The 12,330-nt window shown below is 40.9% G+C and overlaps 1 non-coding gene across 1 annotated transcript; it reads left to right on the top strand.

The window, feature by feature from the left end:
* Window positions 1–11,686: 11,686 nt before the first annotated feature.
* Window positions 11,687–11,758, top strand: TRNAW-CCA (transfer RNA tryptophan (anticodon CCA)). Its single transcript has one exon. It is a non-coding gene; the product is annotated as a tRNA-Trp (tRNA).
* Window positions 11,759–12,330: the final 572 nt, after the last annotated feature.

Below are 12,330 nucleotides of genomic sequence, written 5' to 3'. Positions count from 1 at the left end.
CTTCTGTGATTAAAACATTTGACAGAACCAGTGATATGACACTGCCTGGAACCTTTCTATATCTTATTTTCATGGGTATCTTTAGCATATAGTACCAAGAATTTTGAAAATCCGTCATTAACAAGAATAAGCCAGAAGAAGCAGCTGAAGACGAGGAAGAGAAAGGAATGGGATGGGAGGTGATGTGATGGAAGACAAGCAACATATAGGGATATACGTGCTCTTCAGAATTACTTGTACACAAGGAAGTCTTTTGTGATTGAAAAGGAAATACAGACACGCTGTCTTGGCAGTGTCCATGAATTCACCCAGTGATCTTCTTATCCTTGCAGGGAAAAAAAAAGCCTGAACATCAGTGCTGTTTCAGAGAGGAGGATTTTAGGGGAATTGTAGGAGAAGCCTGGAGAATACTCAGGCCAGACACACTGCCTCCCCATGTTCGAGGCTCCCAATCTCATTCCACCTATGGAGAAACTGAAGTGTGACGTCCCACCACCATTATGTTGACAGCTACGACTAGCCAAATAGCAAAACTTTGATCCTTTACAGTAAGTGCTCTACACAGAACACTGAGTGAAAATAAGCTTTCCGGAAGCCCATTTCAAAATACACAGAGACATTTACGGTAAAGGGGCCACTCGGCCAGTGGTTTTTCTTGCAGACTCTTGTGGAAGTTTTCTTTCCTTCCAATTAAGGCTCCTTCCAGCCACAGAAAATCTAGGGTTTGCTCTAAAATGCTGCAGTCTCCCTCAAGTGTGCGACACTGTTTTCCTCCGCGGCGGTACAGTTGGCCTTGTTAATGAGGCCCTTGGGGGAGAGTTCATGGTTGCCAGTGCCTCCCTCACCCTGGCTGCTTGCTGATTACAACCCGGCATCAAAGCTTCCGAGACTTTATTACCATATGTTCCATTTCCCTTTTTAGCACTGTTTGGCCTCTGTGTTAAAAGACAAGGTACTTCCTATAGTCGTGCTGCAGCCGCTTTTAGAAGATGATTTGAGCTATAAGAAGAACGCTGGGCTTTGTTGAAGACTTCCTCTGGAAGGGAACATTCTCACTTAGGCGCCGGTAGCTGTGTTTCAGCACACAATTGCATATACACATTAAAAGGCTCTATCCACTAGTCTGGGCAGGCAGGATTTTCCCTGCTATCCTAAACCTACCTTTCACATTGCCAGACTCAATAGTATTAAGGATGCTTGTCAGGGTCTGAATGGAAGGAAATCTCAGACCGACATAACATTTACTTGTAACTTGAAGATAAAAATAAATTCTACAAATTAACTTCCTGTTTGTTTTTCTTGGAGATGATTTTTCCAGGAGAGCTGATATAAGTAAAGAATTTCTCCTGCAAATCCCATGCTCTGGTTGTGAAAGAAAGTTTGTAGAACTAAAATCCTGTAAGTTCTGTCCTCTGAAGCATCAAATGATTTCATTTTTAGCCTATTTTATGAAATGTTTTCCAAGTGTGGTTTGTGTTTATATTTACTCTGACCATCTCCACATTCCATATAATGTGATCAAACTTAACTGAAAAAGACTTCTGTAGCAATATTCATACCACAGGAAGAAAAAAAAGCTATAGAAACTTATAAATATGGTTTGTCAGTGTAGAAATACAACTAAACCATGTCTTACATAATTTCGTTCTTCTAAAACTTTAAGACTTCTTTCCAGTTTGTGGTCATGATTCCCAAAGGAAAATTCCAAAGTTGCCCTGGTTTCCCTGCTAACAGAGTCAGGTATAAATTATGCTCCTATATTTCCAAACACCTGTATCCAAGCAACATATTAAAGTGTGCTGCCAACTGATGTATGTATAGTCGGTAGGTACACCTGACTTTCCAGAAAAATGGTTAAGAGAGAAAAAAAGGCATCAAAAGCAAAATTCAAATCAAAAGGAAAATAATACTGTTTTTTTCCCTTTTTAAAAAATTTTCTCTGGTAAATCTGCAAAAAAATACTATTATTGTGTTCTAAATTGGCTATTGTTGTTTAATAAGTTTGTAATGTCTGGAAGGAATTCATAGTTTCTCACTAAATGATACACTTTACTGGATTCTTCTATAGCTAGCTATTCTAGCCTGAAAAATAATTCTTGGTGGTCATCAAAATACCTTCTTATTTGGCAAGTAGAAGAGACTCATAAAGGCCCAAAGCATTGATCATGCACAAGAGAATGTGGAACAGGAAACTTACCAGCCAGGACTCTAAGAGTAATAACATGTTAGCATGTTACTGGTGTCTGGTATTCCAGAACACAGATATATTCCTAGCACAATCCTTCTTACCTTAGTGGATCCAGAAACATATGGCATAAACTGGCAGTTTTGCCTGGAAATCCATATTCACTTCAGATTAAGCTCTTCTAGACACATGCTAAGACACATGCCAGCTCTATGCCCTTGGGAAATATTTTTCACCATCTTCAAGCCTTAGATACCTCATCCTCAAAGCAGAAATAATAGTGGAAGGGAGAATGGGGAGTTACTGTGTAAAGGGTACAGAGTTTCAGTTTTGGAAAATTAAAAAGATCTAGAGATGGTTGGGGGGTAATGGTTATACAACTTTGTTAATGTACTTAATGGCACTTAAAATGCTTAAATTGCAAATTTTATCCTATATGTATTTTACCACAATTAAAAAAAAACAGGAATAATAAAAGTACCCCATGAGATTGTTTTGAAGTCTACAGAGATAATAAACAGTGTGTGTGGTGCCTAGCACATAGCAAGTACTCAGTAAATGGTCATTATTAGTGTTGTGGTTCATAGTAATAATCAAAATTGGCTTGAACTCCTGCAGAGTCACAACCAGTATCAATGCTTATCATTGTCTGTCTCATCACCTTTCTCCTCCCCACCACACTGCACCTTCACATCCCTACCCTTCTCTTCACTGTTTCCCTTTTCCAGATCTGCATTCTCTCCAATCTCCTTAAATTATCAAGCCCAGTCATCGCAGAAATCCAAAAAATGTTTGGTAGATTCAAGCCCTTCTGCTTAAGTTGCATATAAAAACAATCCTTAAAAGAAATTAAATTCCTCTTTCAGCCAACAAAATGATCTTCAAAGTGACTTGAAAGCTTTAACAGTTGTGAGACTAGCCAAGGATAAAGCTACAAAACCAGCTTGGTTTCTGTATCCTCCTATTCCTTCTTAGATGAGAATAGAGCCAATGAGCAGCACTTCTAGGTTTTGAGTGAGTTTCACAGATGTCCATTCATTCAGTCCACCCCCTCCAGGTGACACCCCAGGAACACAGTCACCCCAAGACTATCACTCTTGATCCTACAATTGGATGGTGTCCTGCAACCTTTATACACTGTGATGCCTAATAGGATCTATCCTCCAAGTTCTTTCTCTTTCTCCAAACACTTCAAAACAAATAGAGATAGAAAGAGCCTTGGAAATCTTTCAGTCAATGCTCTTCATCTTACCAATAAAAGCATGAAGCCCAGCCTGGCTAGATAATGAGATGCACTTTACACATCTCTGCTTTGGATCCCACTGTCTTCAGCCTTTTAGATACCTTGTGCTATTAAGGATTCCCCCTCTTCTGTAACTGCCGTCTTGCCTCACAACTCGCTCTTCTCCCCTTCTCCCTACTTCCTTCCAGTTCTCAGTCTACATCTCTTCTTTCAGAGTCCAGTTCTCAGAGGCACAAGTTGCACCCATTCTTCTCATTTGCAAACCTCTCACACAACTTCGCACCCCAGTGTCATCTGGCATCTACCCTTACTACACTTTAAAAGCTGCTCTCTCCAGCTAAGAACTGAATTCTTCTAGGTCTTTATGTTCACCTTTCAAACATCTTGCCTGATCCTTCAATAGCATTTGACACTTTTCAAGTAGTTCCCTTTTAAAATACCCTTCCCTGACTTCCTTGCTGTCACTCTCTCTTAGTTTTGCTGCAAATTCTGTAGTCACTCCATCTCAGTATTTTTGGCTACCTGCCCATCTCTGCCCATACCTTCAATGTTAAAGTGCCTCAGGGCTTTATCCTGGGTCTTTCTCTTTAACTTTCACTTCATAAATTCTTCCTGAGCAATTTGTCTGCTTCTGTTACTTTACTGGCCAATAGTTCTGAAATCATTTTCTTCTGAGCTCTATATGAGTGCCAACCCAATGCCCCATTTTGATGATCTTTAAGAAAGCTCAAATTCAACTTGCTCATGTCATTTTCCTTTCAAAATGTGCTCTTTCTATCATTTTTTATTTTAATTAGTGGTCTTATTATGCACCCAGTGGCTAACGAAAAAAATCTAGAAGGCATCATATTCCTTCCTCTTCTTTATTCCCATTTTATACATTAATTTTTTTATGCATTGAGACAAATAACTCCTTACCAGGTGCCAGGCTCTATTTTAGTCATCTCTAATCCACTCTGTTTAATTCACTGTTACATAAATAGTGATCTAATTTGCCTAATTATATTCTCCACCAACCCCTTAGTTTATAATCCAGGTCTTACCTGAACGATCGGAGAAAGCAATGGCACCCCACTCCAGTACTCTTGCCTGGAAAATCCCATGGACGGAGGAGCCTGGTGGGCTGCTCTATGGGGTCACACAGAGTCGGACACGACTGAAGCGACTTAGCAGCAGTAGCAGCAGTACCTGAACTACTGCAATGACCTTCTAACTGCCCCATATTCACTCTTGTTTTCTTCATTTATCTCTATGCTATAATATTTAATCCTCTCTAGCACCACTTTTAATTATGAAAATCTTCAAAAAGTTTTACAATGAATAACAAACATGCATGTATTACTCTCTTCTTATATTCCACAATTGTTGACATTGTACTATGTTTGTTTGATTTTATTCTTTCAATATTAAATGTTTGTGACCATAAGTGTTCATATTTTATCTACACTATTTGAAAATAAGTTATAAATAACATGACAGTTCACCCTAGAATAACAATAATATTCCATAATATCCAGTCCATATTCTCAATTTCTCAGTTGCCCCAGAAATCTCTTCTCTTGTTGCTCCTTGTATCCTCAATCAAAATTCTCTTTGGATTAATTCATTGCATTTGATTGTTATATATCTGTTTTACATTTAAGTTTAGAATTGTCCCCAATCATTTTTTTCAATGACGTGAACTTTGAAAAAGTTAAGTTCAAGATAGTTGCATTGTAGAATGTTACATTTTCTGAGTATGTTGGTCTATTTCCTCATTGTTTAGAGATGCTACATTTTAGTTGTTTTTTAAACTTTCTATTTTGTATCGGGGTATAGCCAATTAACAAAAAATTTTGTGATAGTTTCAGATGAACAGCAAATAAACTCAGCCATACATATACATGTATCCATTTTTCCCCAAACACCCCTCCCATCCAGGCTCCCACATAACATTAAGAAGAGTTCCATGTGCTATATAGTAGGTCCTAGTTGGTTATCTGTTTCGAATATAGCAGTGCGTACATGTCCATCCCAAACTCCTTAACCACCCCATCCCCCCATACTTCCCCCTGGCAAGCATAAGCTTATTCTGGAAGTCTGTTGAGTCTGTTTCTGTTTTGGGTGTGAGTTGATTTGTATCATTTCTTTTTAGATTCCACGTTTAATGGATGTCATGTGATATTTCTCCTACTCTGTCTGACTTACTTCACTCTGTATGACATTCTCTAGGTCCGTCCATGTTGCTGCAATTGTACTGTTTCATCTTTTTATGGCTGAGTAATATTCCATTGTATATATGCACCACATCGTCTTTATCCATTCCTCTGTCAATGGACATTTAGGTTACTTCCACATCTTGGCCATTGTAAACAGTGCCGTATGTATGTAAACAGGGTTCATGTATCATTTTGGATAATGTTTTTAGGCATGTTACATTTTAATATTTGGTCAGGGTGCTAATAGCTGTCTGTTCTTCTCTTCATCACAACAATATATTTTTCCATTTTCAGCTAGAAAGTGATTTGTCAGGTGACCCTCTGGCACCATTAATACCCTGTTCTCCACCAAGCTTTCACCGTGTTTTAGCATCCATTCATGATCACTGGCTGCATCAGTTACTAAAAAAAAAAAAAGAGAAAATCACTCAGTCGTGTCCAACTCTTTGCGACCCCCATGGACTGTAGCCTACCAGACTCTTCCATCTGTGGGATTTTTCAGGCAAGAATACTGGAGTGGGTTGCTATTTCCTTCTCCAATCAATTACTAAGTTGGGTGATTTTTTCAAAATGTAAATCTAATCAACATTTCTCTTCAGTCATTTTCTATAACTACCTAATAAAGTCCAAAACACTTAGAATGCCTTCCAAGTCCCTTTGAGGTCTGCTTATCCCTCCAAACTGTTCTCTCGTTTCTCTCCTCTTCACTCTACACATTCTAACCAAATTGGTTTTCTATTGGAAATATGCAAGTTATATTGGAAGTTCACATATTCTGCCTTTAGCGATGCATTTGACCTTCTAAAAAATCTGCTTTTCTGCCCTTTGTGTTTATTTTTTAGGAGGAAAAAACATATGACTTGAAGCAAAGCTGAAAGTCTCTGTGAAGCGAGATAATAATGTTTTCTTTTAAGCTAATCTCTTTTGCAAAGCTGTGGCTTCGCAAGGCTCTTAGCAGGCAATAGAGGGTCTGCTTCTTTGAAGGGATAAAATGTCCAAAACAGTTTCACCCTGATTTTTAGCTTAAGGGAAAGGAAGAGAAGACATCTGATGCACTTTCTGTGTAACTACTGTTGACAAAAAGATTTGGCCTGAAATTTCTGCCCCTCCCTCCATTTCCTCCAGAGGAGGATTAAAGCGTAGACAAATGATAATGAGCTTAATTTTTCTTGCAGCAATTTCAGCTTCCACTAAATTTCACTTTTCATGTTCTTTAGCTTTCTGAGGTCATTGCTGTTAACAGAAACAATGATTGCTATTATTATTATGACTGTAATCTAGCATCTGTACTTTTATTCTGCCATCTGGAGGACATCAAAACTTAAATAACCCATGATGATCTTTTTAGGTGAGAGATCAACTAACTGTTCTGACAATAGTCAGCGTGTGTCCCTCTGAGGTCAGTCCTTTGGATCACTCAGTCCTGCATGCCAATGGGTAGCCTCTACCTGTGTTAATAACAGAATAGCAGGCAACCTAGAAACTATTTGTTAAAGAAGAGAGTAAAGTTTGAAGCAAACTTACAACTTTTAAACTAGGAGACCATGCCTATATCGTGTACCTTAACAACAATCAACATTTTGGTCAGAAATAAGCAGGACATTCTTCTACAGAGTTCTCATTTTTTCCAGGTTCCTATATGTTCTGAGGGTGGTTTTCCAGCTCCAAAGTTTGCTTATCTTTCACCCTATTCGGTTCACAAAAAAGACTTTCTCAATTCTTGGCACTTCTCTTCAGTATTGCCCTTCTGCGCCTCATGGACTTCCAGGGCAAAAATCTCAGCCAATTTTAATCACGTACTTCACACAATGCCAGCCTCTGGGGTAAAAAAGAACTTGAGAAGGCCAACTGAAATAAGCTCTTGATCCAAAACGACTTGGTGTCCATCTAGATGAGATGGTTGATTCTGGAGAAGAAAAAAGGTGGAGTCCTGAGGAAAATGGGGCCAGGGACCGCTGGCTTCTTCTAGTGGCCTCATTTCAAGTTTACCGTCATTGCCTTTTGTTGAATTTGTGCTCCCCTCAGCCTCACATCTCCTCTGAGCCTCTCTAGCAGAAGTCACTCATTTGTAGATGGCACGTTCTAGGATATCCCCACTAAAATAATATAGGTCTTGTCATTTGGACCATGAAATCAAACAGCCATGCAAAGGACACTTCCTTCATCATACTACTTAATCGAAGGCCACATGTCAAAACCACTGAAAATAAAACCTATAACCAGTGAGTTAAGATATTACCCTCATTGTTACCAGGTCGGCCCAGTTGCCTTCCATATAAAAGATTGAAAGTGTACAGGGAAGTATAATAACTGAATACAAAAATAATTTAACTATTTAAATGCTTAGAGAATTTAATTTAATGCTTAGAGAATACCTACTAAGTGTGTGCTTGACTCTAAGGATAAACATCTCATTCATAAAGGACAACAGTCTTGTGGGGACCCAGTTACATCAACAATTTACCAAGTATTAATACAGAAACCCCCGTGTAATAACTGACATAGAGTCACAGTGCTAAAGAGATTATTTCTCAGGGAACCAAAGGGTCCACAGCAGAAGTACAATGGCAAAGGGGGCCTCAAAGAATCACTTGGAGTTGATTAAGTATAGCAAAAGCAACGGCATTAAAAGGTTGCTGAACCATGAAAGATGCTGGGATTCTTGGCCTCCAGAGGAGAAGAATTCAATCCGGGGCCAGAGAGGAGGCTTGATCACTCAGAGCTTTTGTGTGATAAAGTTTTATTGAAGTATAAAAGAGATACAGAAATCTCTGACGTAGATATCAGAACAAGATCTTCACAACCCAGATAATCATGATGGTGTGATCACTGACCTAGAGCCAGACATCCTGGAATGTGAAGTCAAGTGGGCCTTGGAAAGCATCACTACAAACAAAGCTAGTGGAGGCGATAGAATTCCAGTTGAGCTATTCCAAATTCTGAAAGACGAAGCTGTGAAAGTGCTGCACTCAATATACCAGCAAATTTGGGAAACTCAGCAGTGGCCACAGAACTGGAAAAGGTCAGTTTTCATTCCAATCCCAAAGAAAGGCAATGGCAAAGAATGCTTGAACTACCGCACAATTGCACTCATCTCACACGCTAGTAAAGTAATGCTCAAAATTCTCCAAGCCAGGCTTCAGCAATATGTGAACCGTGAACTTCCTGATATTCAAGCTGGTTTTAGAAAAGGCAGAGGAACCAGAGATCAAATTGCCAACATCCGCTGGATCATGGAAAAAGCAAGAGAGTTCCAGAAAAACATCTATTTCTGCTTTATTGACTATGCCAAAGCCTTTGACTGTGTGGATCACAATAAACTGTGGAAAATTCTGAAAGAGATGGGAATACCAGAACACCTGATCTGCCTCTTGAGAAATTTGTATGCAGGTCAGGAAGCAACAGTTAGAACTGGACATGGAACAACAGACTGGTTCCAAATAGGAAAAGGAGTACGTCAAGGCTGTATATTGTCACCCTTCTTATTTAAATTATATGCAGAGCACATCATGAGAAACTCTGGACTGGAAGAAACACAAACTGGAATCAAGATTGGCGGGAGAAATATCAATAACCTCAGATATGCAGATGACACCACCCTTATGGCAGAAAGTGAAGAGGAACTAGAGCCTCTTGATGAAACTAAAAGTGGAGAGTGAAAAAGTTGGCTTAAAGCTCAACATTCAGAAAACGAAGATCATGGCATCTGGTCCCATCACTTCATGGGAAATAGATGGGGAAACAATGGAAACAGTATCAGACTTTATTTTTCTGGGCTCCAAAATCACTGCAGATGGTGACTGCAGCCATGAAATTAAAAGACGCTTACTCCTTGGAAGGAAAGTTATGACCAACCTAGATAGCATATTCAAAAGCAGAGACATTACTTTGCCAACAAAGGTTCGTCCAGTCAAGGCTATGGTTTTTCCTGTGGTCATGTATGGATGTGAGAATTGGACTGTGAAGAAGGCTGAGCGCCGAAGAATTGATGCTTTTGAACTGTGGTGTTGGAGAAGACTCTTGAGAGTCCCTTGGACTGCAAGGAGATCCAACCAGTCCATTCTGAAGGAGATCATCCCTGGGATTTCTTTGGAAGGAATGATGCTAAAGCTGAAACTCCAGTACTTTGGCCATCTCATGCGAAGACTCGACTCATTGGAAAAGACTCTGATGCTGGGAGGGATTGGGGGCAAGAGGAGAAGGGGACGAAAGAGGATGAGATGGCTGGATGGTATCACTGACTCGATGGACGTGAGTCTCAGTGAACTTCGGGAATTGGTGATGGACAGGGAGACCTGGCGTGCTGGCATTCATGGGGTCGCAAAGAGTTGGACACGACTGAGCAACTGATCTGGTCTGACAGAGTTTAAACTGAGTTGTTTGCTGTGTAACCATCAGTTTGAGGCTTAAAGATAAAAACGTTTTATATGACTAAGACTGAGGGATGTAGAGGAAAACAAAAAAAATTTGTCCTTTCCTCCTCCTTGAGAATTCCAGACCCCTATCTCCTTGGGGACCCCCAGACTTCCTATCAACCTGCCTAGGAATTGATTCTCAGTGTTTTAGGGAAGAGGGAAATCTCACAACACATCCACTTATATCTTGGCAATACTTTTCTAGGCAAATTTTTCATTTCAATCTTTTTTCTCCAACCACAGCATATGTCAGCTACACATATCAGGTAATTTGGGATCAGATCAGACCAGATCAGTCGCTCAGTCATGTCCGACTCTTTGAGACCCCATGAATCGCAGCACACCAGGCCTCCCTGTCCATCACCAATTCCTGGAGTTCACTCAGACTCACGTCCATCGAGTCAGTGATGCCATCCAGCCATCTCATCCTCTGTCGTCCCCTTCTCCTCCTGCCCCCAATCCCTCCCAGCATCAGAGTCTTTTCCAATGAGTCAACTCCTCACATGAGGTGGCCAAAGTACTGGAGTTTCAGCTTTAGCATCATTCCTTCCAAAGAAATCCCAGGGCTGATCTCCTTCAGAATGGACTGGTTGGATCTCCTTGCAGTCCAAGGGACTCTCAAAAGTCTTCTCCAACACCACAGTTCAAAAGCATCAATTCTTCGGCGCTCAGCCTTCTTCACAGTCCAACTCTCACATCCATACATGACCACAGGAAAAACCATAGCCTTGACTGGACGAACCTTTGTTGGCAAAGTAATGTCTCTGCTTTTGAATATGCTATCTAGGTTGGTCATAACTTTCCTTCCAAGGAGTAAGCGTCTTTTAATTTCATGGCTGCAGTCACCATCTGCAGTGATTTTGGAGCCCAGAAAAATAAAGTTTGACACTGTTTCCCCATCTATTTCCCATGGTTGATAATGAAGGTTCCATATTCATTGAAATGACATGAAGTGGAGAGAGAAGGGTGCTGCTCAGGAAGGCCAAATACAAGTAGTTTAACTAGATCGCATATTGTGCTCCTTCTCAGTTGCTCAGTCTTGTCCAAATCTGTGTGCCCCCAAGGACTGTAACCCCGCCAGTCTCCTCTGTCCATGGGATTCTCCAGGCAAGAATACTGGAATGGGTTGCCATGCCCTCCACCAGGGGATCTTCCCAACCCAGGGATTGAACCCATGTCTCGTGCACTGCCACCAGTGCAGTGGATTCTTTACTGCTGAGCCACCAGAGAAACCACATACAATAATTTATTATGGTGAGGCTTGTGGTATCTTCCTGACTACTTTTGCCTGTTTATTTATCTCTTCTTTTCCCCTTCTTCAAGGAGAGAAAGGGTGAAATTTCCCCCATAGATCGTTTATTGAGAACATGGTGCAGAAGGAAGATTTCTATATTCCCAGATACCTGATGATATCCGGGGAATTGAAGTATAAGGAACATGTCTTGGGGCCACAGCTGGTCTTTGAACTAAGATGACAGGGACTGGATGAGAAGAGAATGGTTACACACTCCGGGATTCTTTCCTGGAGAATTCCATAAGGACAAGGAGCCTGGTGGACTGTAGTCCATGGGGTCACAAAGAGTTGGATACAACTTAGCGACTAAACAGCAGCAGCAGTGTGGATGGCAGGGTTCTTTTTTGGGCTTCCCTGGTGGCTCAGAGGTTAAAGCGTCTGCCTCCAATGCAGGAGACCCGAGTTCGATCCTTGGATTGGGAAAATCCCCTGGAGAAGGCAATGGTAACCCACTCCAGTATTCTTGCCTGGAGAATCCCATGGACGGAGAAGCCTGGTAGGCTACAGTCCATGGGGTTGCAAAGAGTCGGACACGACTGTGCGACTTCACCTTCACCTTCTTGGGGTCAAAGAGTAAGAGACTCCTAATTTTATAGTAGAGGGGAACAGAAGCAGATGAGAGAATTTAAAGCAGTTGTTTGGCCTTTACTTGTTCAGATATGACCCTGCTCTGACCTTGAAATAAATGATGCATAGCTCCAAAAGTATTTCATATGTACTTAGTCCCTCAGTCATGTCCAACTCTTTGCGAGCCCATGGATTGTAGCCTGCCAGGCTTCTCTGTCCCTGGGGATTCTCCAGGCAAGAATACTGGAGTGGATTGCCTTGATCTCCTCCAGGGGATCTTCCAAACTCAGAGATTGAACTCAGGTCTCTAGCATTGCAGGTGAATTCTTTACCATCAGAGCCACCAGGGAAGCCCAAGAATACTGGAGTGGGTAGCCTATCTCTTCTCCAGTTGAATCTTCCCAACCCAGGAATCAAACTGGGTTGCC

The sequence above is a fragment of the Bos indicus genome, chromosome 20, assembly GCF_029378745.1.
Source record: "Bos indicus isolate NIAB-ARS_2022 breed Sahiwal x Tharparkar chromosome 20, NIAB-ARS_B.indTharparkar_mat_pri_1.0, whole genome shotgun sequence".
NCBI classification, from domain to species: domain Eukaryota; kingdom Metazoa; phylum Chordata; class Mammalia; order Artiodactyla; family Bovidae; genus Bos; species Bos indicus.
This window is presented reverse-complemented; position numbering and strand designations above follow the sequence as displayed.